The 13,903-nt window shown below is 35.7% G+C and overlaps 1 protein-coding gene across 4 annotated transcripts in view; it reads right to left on the reverse strand.

Annotated features, from left to right (window-relative positions):
• The window catches only part of IMMP2L (inner mitochondrial membrane peptidase subunit 2), an 888,292-nt gene that overhangs the window by 140,365 nt on the left and 734,024 nt on the right, over positions 1-13,903 (reverse strand). The gene's annotated exons all lie outside the window — the stretch shown is intronic.

Consider the following 13,903-nt stretch of genomic DNA (forward strand, 5'->3'; position numbering starts at 1 on the left):
TGGTTGGTGGGCAGGCAAAAAGCAAAGTCATATCAATGAAGAGATTTGGCCTGTTAATATTCAGTAGGTAATAAATAATAATGTATTTATCTCACTGAAGAAGACTAAGATATTAATACTAAAAACAAATCAGGTAAATACTAAAAACAAATACTCTTAGACATCGCGATTGCAGTAGTAACAAAATACCTGTCATGCCTATCAACATATATACATTATTTTATATATAGCAAGAAAGACCAAAATATTAGCCTTTTTAGTTCTAATTATGAATAAGATTATGAAAAAGATTATGACTAGTATTTATGGATAACTTGCTTTAACTTTTTTTGGTCAGGTGCCAATCCAGATTTTTCCTAAATAAACATATATTGTATTATCTTTATAAAGAAAAGTTACCTAAAAGACTATGTTACATACTGTATTAATAACAAATGGGCCAGACCAAAAGGTAATATTACTTTATGTAAAATACATTATGAACTAGATAAATATAATAAGTTCTTTATGTTTTCTCAAATCTCCTAGAAAGTAGTGTTAAAATGAAGTTCTTCAAAACCTGAAATAAACAATTACTACATTTCTCCAACAGGGCAACTATCTGTTTCATCAGTTGGATACTTCATGAGTTTTAAACAACAAAGCAATTCATTAGGCAAAATATATTCTGAAGCCCTACTATCCAATGACACCAAACCGAAAATAATCTAAGAATATAAAATAAAAATTACTCGTCTTTGCAACTGCTCACCCTTTCCCCCATTCTTCAGTTCCATAAGCTTTACATACACTTTGGAAACAGCAGTAGCTTTGCATTATGAAAAACATGAAAGACAAAGCACACCAACGCCAATTCTAAGAGGTTGGTGGCTGGTGTAATGGCTTCCTTCCTAAATGCCTGCCATCTGGAGCCGGTGTCCTCACTATTCTGCCTTGCCGGCTTCCATCTCGTTCCCAACTCTCAGCTGGAAATGTTTTGCTTATCCCTTGTTTAGTCCTCTTAATTTCTTTCTTCTCACTTGCTTGATTTCATTTCACTTGGTGAAACAGTACAATGGCTGCATTTAATTCACTTATCAATATTCAGCTAAAAAGGACTATAAGAGAATTCACATATGGCTGCTGATACCATTTCTGGCCCATTGAGTAAAAAGACTCTTAACATTTCAAATTCTTCAGTGAGAAAAATTCAGCTATAAGTCACTGAAGAAATAGTTATAATCAGATAGCATGTGTTGCTAAAGGAGCTATTATGTTACCCATTCCAAATATCTTAATATACTGGGGGCATAAGACCCCTTTCTGGTATGTCAGTTATTAAACAGCCTAAGAAAAGAGCTGAATTGTTGACATGAGAATGAACGTTTAAGCTGCTTGTCAGTACTCTGGTTATGGTAAGAACCTTAACCCATTTATTCCTGAGGTTGCAATTTTTTGAATCTTTGCCATCAGACCTTGAGCAGTAGGATATAAATAACTCCCACATGCTTAGAGTTCCGATAATGGAACACTAGGCATAAATGGGATTAATGAGCCTCAAATATCCTCAGTGGCAGAGTTTGAAGCTTGGGGATAAACAGACCACAGCCTAATTCAGTTTGAAAGTGATTAATTATAATAAACAATACCTGAATTTGTGAAGTAGTTTGTACTGATATGTTATTTAAGCCTCAAATACGTGTTTTTCTTCAAATTAATACGACTAAATATTTGAAACTTCAATTATGGGTGCCATGATGACATCATAAAAAGTTTGTTTCCCTGAAAATGTGCTGAGATGGGTAAAGCTGAAACCACTTCCATTTCTATCAGGTCAGCAACGTAGAACCCTGTGTACCTACCCTGGGGTGACAGGAGAGGCCATGTTGAGGATATGGGGGACAGATGAAGGCTGGGGTGACTGAAAGATTCCCCAGGCTCTGGCTTCTGATACCAGACCCTATGTACTTGGATATTTTTGATTTGTTTGACATGTACTCGGGTAATGAAACCAGTGAAATTTATTAGTTTTTTTTATTGGTTTGACAGTCATTTTTCTTAAGGAAAAAAATAAATATTATTGCTTTTTAGCAATTTTCTCTATTTTTACAACACTGTAAAATATTTTTCTCACACAGTTGAGAAGCACAAGGCTTAATAAACGTTTAAAAATCACCAATTCTAGAATGACCTTAGTGACTAATAAAGAAGATATCACAGAAAATCCTAAAAATCAAATCTATAAAGGCCTTAATGCCAAGCATTAGCCTGGTGAGAAATGTGATAAAGGGTCATATATTCATAAACAAATATAAGGGATGGCAATTTATTATAAATATCATTCTGGGCTTATTCATCAATGCAGCTGGAACAGGTGAAGGTAAGTGTACAAACAACTTTCCCTTTTCTTTTTTTATTTTTATCCAGACAATTTTTGGCATAAGTATTGGTTTAGCTTCTATAGCAATTTAATTAAAACTGAAATAGTTTGTGTATTTTTTGTTTAATTTTTAAGCTATGGTAATTAGAGCTATTATATACAGTAAAGTGTTATGCAAACATTGTAAACAAATGAAGACATCCAAGAGAGTATTATCATGGGTATGTGCTGTATTTATTGCCTGGCATCTCGTACCCTTTCTGGAAACAGCATCCTGGTTTTTCTTCATGCAACCACCCTTCCCTAGTTGTTCGTCCATACAGTTTAAGTAGAATTGACTCCACCTCTGGCTTAAGGGGGGCCCACCTAATAAGAGCATCCTAACCCTCTGGCCACAGTGATTGGCTCAGGGACAGGCATATGACCTAAGCCATTCGATAAGATTCAAGTTAGAACTTTGCTGCTACTTCTACCTCTATTCTTCTCCAGGGATAATCACTGATAGCCTGTTTCATATGTACTCGTCCAACCTTATTTCTCTGACACATATATTTGGTGATGGAATAAACCTATAGATACATATATCCACACATGTATATATACATAAATGTACCTATGTATGTATTTTTATATATGCAGTTTCTAAATAGAGTGGTACAATATAGGAAGTGAATCTCTTTTACTCAGATTATTTACATCTTTCCATTCAGAGCAACAGATCTGCCCTAAATTCTTAATCTCTGTATTCTACCATACAGAGAAAATAATTTACAATCTAATCAATAGGATGTCCTATACCATAGCAGACTATGAGGGTAGAAAAACCCTAGCTGAAGCAACATCTCATTTATGATCACCCTCTGCATCATTATTTGGCACCTCAGGAGTGACACAGGAGTTAGAAGGAGCCAGTGATAAAGGGGGAGAAAGTCCTGTGGAAGTGGTGGGCTTAAGAAAAATGGAGACAGAAATGCAGTATAATTCAGAAGAGAGAAACAGTGTAATCTGAAGCAAGTCTCACTGCTATCTTCTGGGAGCTGGCATCAGAAGGCTTTCTTCATTTAGCAGGAGGACAAGGCATATGTTGGTTCTAATGAAACCAGGCTCAGGCTAGACTTGGAATTAAGTTACATATCCTGGACCAGGATTGGGAGTTTGGGACTGAAGTCTCAATTGTCTCACAGAAGATGGAGGCTGGGGTAAATGAAGACAGAGAAGAAGGGAAAACTTGTTTCAAAATCATGAACATTAACTCATAATGAGAACTCATAATGAGATCTTATTGTTTGCAAAGTTACTAAGAACAGGACACTCATTTCATTTTTCATTTATCCTCACCTAAAATTCCATGTATAGATGATACTTCTTTATGTATTTCTCTCTTCTTAAAAGAAAAAAAAAGGCAAATCAAGCAAATGCCAAGTCTGTTTTTATTAAAATATACATACACTCACACAACTGGCATTTTCAAGTGGTACTGCATTTTTTATGGCAACTAGTTTGCTTAATAAAAACTCCTAGAAGACCTGACACAGCATGAAGCTGAATTAGAGTTACGAGGAATCACCTTGCAGCAAAATGTTTTCCCCTATATTTTACCACTAACCTCCTTCTTCAGGATTAAGGACATTGTGAAAAAGCTGTCATAAAATCAAAGGATATAGAATGGAAAGAGGTACATGAAGAGTTTTTCTAACTTTCTAAATCATCTTATTTTTATACTTTATTCAATAACTAATTCTCATTTTAAACTGAAACTCCCTCTCTTATTGAATTCATTTGAGCAAAAATTGAAGTCAAACTGTTTTTCCTTTTTTTATTTGGTCCTTTTAACAGAAAAAAATTACCATTTTGCAGCATTACTTCAGGTCTGTTTTGGGTATGAAAATTCTTAATTGTCTGTGGGTTAAGAATTATTTAAAAACATAAAGTTAAAACATTTCTTTCTTTTTTTTTGAGACAGGGTCTTGCTCTGTCACCCAGGCTAGAGTACAGTGGTGTGATCATAGCACACAGTGGCCCTGATCTCCCAGGCTCAAAACATCCTCCAACTTCAGACTCCTGAGTAGCTGGGACTACAGACGCATGCCACCACACCTGGCCTATTTTTTCTGACATGCCTGGCCTAAAATATTGTTTAATCAAAGTCAAGCTACCAGAGGGAATGGTGGAAGGATGTTAACTGCAGATAAAAATAAGAAAGCTAAGAAGTTTAATTATGAAGAGACAGATCAGAAATTCTAAGCAAACACACCAGGATTTTTTTTTTTTTTTTTACTTTCTATAAATACTGTCCTAGGCTAATTTAATATTTATTAACTCTACTAAAGTAGTTCCATCACCCAATTTGTAAAGTGCATTTTTTGCCTGAGTTTAAAATAGAAAGAACACTTTAAAATTACACCAAAAGGAAAGAAATTTTACTGTACTGTTTCCTCAGATAAAATAATTTCATCTCAACTAATTTCCTGGACAGAAACGTATTTTCCATACTTAATTCAGAACATAGGCTATTTTTTTAACGCTTATGAGTATATTAACTAAAGACATCAATTCCCAATGAAACAGAGAACACTCTTGATTTGATCGGCAGGATTGGGCTCTCTCTGCTTGTGAACATCAGCTAGAAATTGCTACATTACCATTTTACTGTATTCTTTTCAGGAGCAGTTCCAAATGCATAGTCAAGCAACATTCCAAATTCCATCCCCAGTTTTCCTCTCTGGAGAATTTTTCTTATGTCACAGGAATGGTGTATAATGTTTTTATAAGCAATTGCCATTTTAAGGTAGCAAAATCATTAACTGGGGCCTACTTGAAGTTATCAGTTTTTCCTATTTTGGAACCTACATAATTTTATTATGACTAAACAATAGCTGAAGAGCATTGTTCTCTATTTACTCCTAAGATGAAAATGTATATGACCTTGAGGAAATATCAAAGTAAAAAAAAACTATATAGTAAAAAAGCATTATCGGAGTATTAATTATTAATAATAGGCTAAGAATTAAAAGAGGGAGCATTTATATCTAAAAAAATCACAAACCAATAAACTGTTTTGGCTGTTAAGTATATGCTTCATATTTACCAGGACAACCTGATTTCTTTTTCTTTTTTTCTTCATTTCTTTTATTTTACTTTAAGAGAAATTGACTTACTCTATCGCTCAGAGTAGTATTCTTTTTCAACAGAAACAATTGGTCAAGTACAGATATATATATATATATATATATATATATATATATATAAAATTAAAATTTACCTGTATGAAAGTCATTATTAGAAATGATTGCTCAGAAAGAAACCTCATTACAAATTGGTATTTTAAGTATAAAATAAACTTAAGACAGATGTGATCACAATACTTAACTTGTTAATAGAAATTTATTATGATATTTAATCTATTTCCTCCTCAATATGTCAGGGACCATGTAGGTTTCAAAAATGAAACACATGGTAGTTTTCTTTTAGAAACAAAACACAATTGATACAATAGCAAGCCTCGTAAAACCACACTGAACTACAACGTCTTAACTGTGAGATGCCGAGAGAGTGCTCTAGGAGTACAATATAATAAATAAGTTCTTCCAGTTTTTGCCCATTCAGTATGATATTGGCCGTGGGTTTGTCATAGATAGCTCTTATTATTTTGAGATACGTCCCATCAATACCTAATTTATTGAGAGTTTTTAGCATGAAGGGTTGTTGAATTTTGTCAAAGGCCTTTTCTGCATCTATTGAGATAATCATGTGGTTTTTGTCTTTGGTTCTGTTTACATTTATTGATTTGCGTATGCTGAACCATTTATTGATTTGCGTATGCTGCACCAGCCTTGCATCCCAGGGATGAAGCCCACTTGATCATGGTGGATAAGCTTTTTGATGTGCTGCTGGATTTGGTTTGCCAGTATTTTATTGAGGATTTTTGCATCAATGTTCATCAAGGATAGTGGTCTAAAATTCTCTTTCTTGGTTGTGTCTCTGCCAGGCATTGGTATCAGGATGATGCTGGCCTCATAAAATGAGTTAGGGAGGATTTCCTCTTTTTCTATTGATTGGAATAGTTTCAGAAGGAATGGTACCAGCTCCTCCTTGTACCTCTGGTAGAATTCGGCTGTGAATCCATCTGGTCCTGGACTTTTTTTGGTTGGTAAGCTATTGATTATTGCCACAATTTCAGAGCCTGTTATTGGTCTATTCAGAGATTCAACTTCTTCCTGGTTTAGTCTTGGGAGGGTGTATGTGCCGAGGAATTTATCCATTTCTTCTAGATTTTCTAGTTTATTTGCGTAGAGGTGTTTGTAGTATTCTCTGACAGTACTTTGTATTTCTGTGGGATCGGTGGTGATATCCCCTTTATCATTTTTTATTCCGTCTATTTGATTCTTCTCTCTTTTCTTCTTTATTAGTCTTGCTAGCGGTCTATCAATTTTCTTGATCTTTTCAAAAAACCAGCTCCTGGATTCATTAATTTTTGAAGGGTTTTTTTGTGTCTCTATTTCCTTCAGTTCTGCTCTGATCTTAGTTATTTCTTGCCTTCTGCTAGCTGTTGAATGTGTTTGCTCTCGCTTTTCTAGTTCTTTTAACTGTGATGTTAGGGTGTCAATTTTAGATCTTTCCTGCTTTCTCTTGTGGGCATTTAGTGCTATAAATTTTCCTCTACACATTGCTTTGAATGTGTCCCAGAGATACTGGTATGTTGTGTTTTTGTTCTCGTTGGTTTCAAAGAACATCTTTATTTCTGCCTTCATTCTGTTATGTACCCAGTAGTCATTCAGGAGCAGGTTGTTCAGTTTCCATGCAGTTGAGCTGTTTTGAGTGAGTTTCTTAATCCTGAGTTTTAGTTTGATTGCACTGTGGTCTGAGAGACAGTTTGTTATAATTTCTGTTCTTTTACATTTGCTGAGGAGTGCTTTACTTCCAACTATGTGTTCAAATTTGGAATAGGTGTGGTATGGTGCTGAGAAGAATGTATATTCTGTTGATTTGGGGTGGAGAGTTCTGTAGATGTCTATTAGGTCTGCTTGGTGCAGAGCTGAGTTCAATTCCTGGGTATCCTTGTTAACTTTCTGTCTCGTTGATCTGTCTAATGTTGACAGTGGGGTGTTAAAGTCTCCCATTATTATTGTGTGGGAGTCTAAGTCTCTTTGCAGGTCTCTAAGGACTTGCTTTATGAATCTGGGTGCTCCTGTATTGGGTGCATATATATTTAGGATAGTTACCTCTTCTTGTTGAATTGATCTCTTTACCATTATGTAATGGCCTTCTTTGTCTCTTTTGATCTTTGTTGGATTAAAGTCTGTTTTATCAGAGACTAGGATTGCAACTCCTGCCTTTTTTTGTTTTCCATTTGCTTGGTAGATCTTCCTCCATCCCTTTATTTTGAGCCTATGTGTGTCTCTGCACGTGAGATGGGTTTCCTGAATATAGCACACTGATGGGTCTTGACTCTTTATCCAATTTGCCAGACTGTGTCTTTTAATTGGAGCATTTAGCCCATTTACATTTAAAGTTAATATTGTTATGTGTGACTTTGGTCCTGTCATTATGATGTTAGCTGGTTATTTTGCTCATTAGTTGATGCAGTTTCTTCCTAGCCTTGATGGTCTTTACATTTTGGATTCAACATAGTGTTAGAAGTTCTGGCCAGGGCAATTAGGCAGGAAAAAGAAATAAAGGGTATTCAATTAGGAAAAGAGGAAGTCTAATTGTCCCTGTTTGCAGATGACATGATTGCATATCTAGAAAACCTCACTGTCTTAGCCCAAAATCTCCTTAAGCTGATAAGCAACTTCAGCAAAGTCTCAGGATACAAAATCAATGTACCAAAATCACGAGCATTCTTATACACCAATAACAGACAAACAGAGAGCCAAATCATGAGTGAACTCCCATTCACAATTGCTTCAAAGAGAATAAAATACCTAGGAATCCAACTTACAAGGGATGTGAAGGACCTCTTCAAGGAGAACTACAAACCACTGCTCAATGAAATAAAAGAGGATACAAACAAATGGAAGAACATTCCATGCTCACGGGTAGGAAGAATCAATATCGTGAAAATGGCCATACTGCCCAAGGTAATTTATAGATTCCATGCCATCCCCATCAAGCTACCAATGACTTTCTTCACAGAATTGGAAAAAACTACTTTAAAGTTCATATGGAACCAAAAAAGAGCCTGCATTGCCAAGTCAATCATAAGCCAAAAGAACAAAGCCGGAAGCATCATGCTACCTGACTTCAAACTACACTACGAGGCTACAGTAACCAAAACAGCATGGTACTGGTACCAAAACAAAGATATAGATCAATGGAACAGAACAGAGCCCTCAGAAATAATGCAACATATCTACAACCATCTGATCGTTGACAAACCTGACAAAAATAAGCAATGGGGAATGGATTTCCTATTTAATAAATGGTGCTGAGAAAACTGGCTAGCTGTATGTAGAAAGCTGAAACTGGATCCCTTCCTTACACCTTATACAAAAATTAATTCAAGATGGGTTAAAGACTTACATGTTAGACCTAAAACCATAAAAACCCTAGAAGAAAACCTAGGCAATACCATTCAGGATATAGGCATGGGCAATGACTTCATGTCTAAAACACCAAAAGCAATGGCAACAAAAGCCAAAATTGACAAATGGGATCTAATTAAACTAAAGAGTTTCTACACAGCAAAAGAAACTACCATCAGAGTGAACAGGCAACCTACAAAATGGGAGAAAATTTTCGCAACCTACTCATCTGACAAAGGGCTAATATCCAGAATCTACAATGAACTCAAACAAATTTACAAGAAAAAAACAAACAATCCCATCAAAAAGTGGGCGAAGGATATGAACACACACTTCTCAAAAGAAGACATTTATGCAGCCAACAGACACATGAAAAAATGCTCATCATCACTGGCCATCAGAGAAATGCAAATCAAAACCACAATGAGATACCATCTCACATCAGTTAGAATGGCAATCATTAAAAAGTCAGGAAACAACAGGTGCTGGAGAGGATGTGGAGAAACAGAAACACTTTTACACTGTTGGTGGGACTGTAAACTAGTTCAACCATTGTGGAAGTTGGTGTGGCGATTCCTCAGGGATCTAGAACTAGAAATACCATTTGACCCAGCCATCCCATTACTGGGTATATACCCAAAGGGTTATAATCATGCTGCTATAAAGACACATGCACACATATGTTTATTGTGGCACTATTCACAACAGCAAAGACTTGGAACCAACCCAAATGTCCAACAACGATAGACTGGATTAAGAAAATGTGGCATATATACACCATGGAATACTATGCAGCCATAAAAAATGATGAGTTCATGTCCTTTGTAGGGACATGGATGAAGCTGGAAACCATCATTCTCAGCAAACTATCGCAAGGACAAAAAACCAAACACCGCATATTCTCACTCATAAGTGGGAATTGAACAATGAGAACACATGGACACAGGAAGGGGAACATCACACTCTGGGGACTGTTGTGGGGTGGGGGGCGGGGGGAGGGATAGCATTAGGAGATATACCTAATGTAAATGACGACTTAATATGTGCAGCACACCAACATGGCACATGTATACATATGTAACAAACCTGCACATTGTGCATATGTACCCTAAAACTTAAAGTAGAATAATAACAAAATAAAAAAAAGAAAAAAAAATCAGTTCTGACTGGAGAAGTTAGCAAAGGATTTGTGAACTTCCTTTGGAACTTCCTTTGGAACTGTAACTTGGGTGGAACCTTGTTGGAAGTCATGGTAAGGTAAAGATAGGTTACAGCGGAAGAGAAGCAGCTTAGTGTTTGGGGAGGTTCGGAGGCTGGGAGAGAATGAGGCTGTGATGGAACTGAGAAAGGCCTTCAAGCCCAAGCAGTTTCTATATGATATGAACATTACCCTACATGAACTGTGATGCATATATTTTGGCTGAAGTGCAGAAATGTCCCCATTTTGAAAACTGTGAAGAACTCCCAGGATGTCTAATTAAAATAGGGTATGGATAATGAAAGTGACCCCATAAGTGTGCTGGTGGAGAGCTGCTTCCACTTACTTTTCTGTGCAAACCCAAACCATCACTATCACAAAGTTACAAAAACCGTGACCTCAGCAACATGTAATTGTTAGGTACTCACTATGAATTTCTTAAACCACATAGTATGAATTCTTTTAGCAAATTAGGTCCCAATGATTTTACTAAGCAAAATGTCCCACTGTAGAACATCATGTGAATTTTAGAGCTAGAGGAGCTCAGAATGGGGAAAATGGATAATAATACGAATTAAAAGGAAGAAGAAGTTGAAATTCCTAGTTAAATAATCATTATAAATTATATCTTTCAAGTAAAACTACAACTATTGATTTCCATGGTGTGCGTAAACAATACAAACGTGTGTTTTATAAACTGACTATACCTTTTTTCTTAATTTCTCTATATCTTTTAAACAATATTTACTTGCTGTTCATTTTGTTTTATTTAATTTTCCATCTTTACCTTGTTTTTCATATCTAGAGTATGACAATCTAGCAACTCTTTATTTCTGGTAACATTCTAAAATGTTTTATTTGGAACCACTTATTATGGCAGATGATAAAAATCTAGGCTCAGTTTTATCACCTCCACCTAACTCCTAAAAGAGATGACATAAATTCAATAAGAATCTAAATCTACTTATCTTCAGGGTACAATACAAAATCCATCTACTTATTCAAATTTTTGATTAACAGCATTCATATTTATGAAATGCTCTGGGCTTTGCAGGTGAAAATATGTGAAACTCAAGTATCATTAAATATTCTGTGATGTTATCACAGTGTTTTGTGTGCATATGTGCTAATGTTCAATAACTTTACCCTGAGATCTAATATGCATCATAAACTTACAAAACAAGAAAATCTCTTCTTATGTGTTTAATTCACCTAATAAATCACAAAGAAAATTATAAAATAAGCTATATCAATAAAGTAGCTTATGGAATATCGGTGTTTTGTTTCCCATTGAATACTGGGTGGTTTGCAACTGCAACAGAGTAACTAGTAAGTATTATCTGAACATATATGTTTCATATTATGAGTATTATCTGACACACGCACACCCACCCACCCACCCACTCACCCATAACAGTTCATGCTAAATTTGATCTAACATCTGTAAAGAGGAAACTTCTGACCTTTAGCAAATTTATCAATAAAGGAGAATATCTGCAATGTTATTGTCTACAAGGCATACATAATTTTAAACTCAAATTATATTTTTGGTTAACCTACTCATGATGGCACAGACTCTACCCTAATAAGGGGTGGCAGGAAGTACACCGAACTAAGAAGTGTTGGGGCCTCAGTGCCATCTTTCTCTAGATATTTATGCGTCCTTGAACACATCTTTTCAACTTTCCTGAGCTCCCTTTTCCTCATCTATAAAACCAATATGATTATCTTCAATCTCCCTCCACTAAAATGTTTCCATTGGTTAATGACAAATGCTTATGATGTTACTGTCTCTGATGATGATTGTAAAAATATCTAATATACACTGAGACCTAAATTATGCATCAGCCACTGTCCTGTATGCTTTATATACACTAACCCATTTAACTCTTCCGAAGAGTTAACTCATTTAACTCTTATACACACTAACTCATTTAACTCTTCTCAACAACCTGTGAGGTAGATACTCTGATTATTTCTGTCTTATAAAAAAGGTTAAATAACTTGCCCAAAATCAAAGAGACAGTCAATGGCTGACATTAGAATCTAGGCAGTTTGGCTCAGAGGGCTCAATTCTAACCATTACACTGCACTACAATAAATGATTAGACTTTACAGTGTAACTATAAACAGAGTCTTTATCAATGAGTTTCCTCAGAGTTTCATGTTTGTTGGCATTAATGTAATTTCAATCTTTAATTGCTAAACATTTAATTCTCTGCTTGTATATCAGACGTGTTAAAGGGATTTCACAGATATAAAAAAAATGTGATCCTTAAAACAACTCTCTGAAGGATGTTGGGTAGTTTTTCAAAATTTGCACTCATGAGAAAATGGAGGCTGAGACCTAGACATTTATGATATGTCATAATTACAAAGTCAAGCTGCTTTAAATCCCTTATAGAAAAAGGAAAGGTAGGCTGGGCACAGTGGCTCACATCCATAATCCCAGCACTTTGGGAGGCCGAGGTAGGCAGATCATGAGGTCAGGAGATCGAGAACATCCTGGCCAATATGGTGAAACTCTGTCTCTACCACAAATTACAAAAAAAAAAAAAAAAAAAAAAAATTACCTGGGCGTGGTGGCGCATGCCTGTAATCCCAGCTACTTGGGAGGCTGAGGCAGGAGAATTGCTTGAACCCAGTAGGTGGAGGTTGCAGTGAACCAAGATCACGTCACTGCACTCCAGCCTGGTGACAGAGCAAGACTCTTGTCTCAAAAAAAAGGTAAAATTCACTAGTCATAAAGCCAGTGAAGAACATAACAACATAGTCAGAAACTTGGGATTTCTAACTTCTAGTCAGTCATCTGAATGTTTAGCACTCTCCAATCTTTTCTCCAACCCAGGTGTGTCTCCTGCCTGAGATCCTGACAAGTAAGATTTAATATACCCAAATGAAATTCATTGTTTTGCCCCTAAACCTAAGTTTTCTCCTAAATTCTTTCTTCTGATCAATGACATCAACAATTACTTACCTGAATCAGAAATCTGGAAAACTCTTCCTTTCTTTCCTTCAATCTTACATTGTCAACTCATTCTATAAATTCTACCTTCAAAATATAGCTCAACTCTGTCTTCATCCCCATTGTGCTGCTTAATGTCTTGAATCATTTGCAGGACATAAAAGATCCTCTGTGATTGACAACCATTAATTCACCATCTTTCATTTCTTTTGAGACTACAGTCTTACCAAATGACTTGTAGTTCCTCATACTTTAGCATAAGTTCCATTCATGCCTCTGTGAATGAAAATTTCTCTGCCTGGAATTCCTGTTTGCTGTAAACATCTCCTTATCCTAAACACCTGTCCACTAAGAAATTTTTCCTTACCTGTCTCCATCCCCAAGCCAATTATCCATTCTTTCTTGTACATACCTGAATATAGTACCTTTCATATTATAGTTTAAGGGTAATAAATAAATCTCATTTGATTAGATTTAGTTCCAGGCTCTGTACTTTTAATGTTTTCTCTAATCCTTAAAAAAGACACACACTGAAATTATTATCCGTGAAACTTAGAAAGGTTAGAAGTCTATAATTCAGAAGTGAGGAAGCCCAAGTTTAAAATATGTTTACTCCCCAAATCTTATGCCCTTCCTATTTCAAAATGTTACTTCTTTAATTATTTGCTTACATATCTTTCTGCTCCACTGGCCACTAAACTCATAGAATGTAAGAAGTATGTCTTACTCTATGTCTTATTCAAGGCTGGGGCCCCAGGACCTGGCACGGGATCTGGCATAGAGAAGGCACTCGTATCTGATGAGTAAATAAATGAGGCCGTGTGTTGTTTGGCTCACTAAATAAAATCCTATTGTTA

Source organism: Gorilla gorilla, chromosome 6 (assembly GCF_029281585.2).
Source record: "Gorilla gorilla gorilla isolate KB3781 chromosome 6, NHGRI_mGorGor1-v2.1_pri, whole genome shotgun sequence".
NCBI classification, from domain to species: Eukaryota; Metazoa; Chordata; class Mammalia; order Primates; family Hominidae; genus Gorilla; species Gorilla gorilla.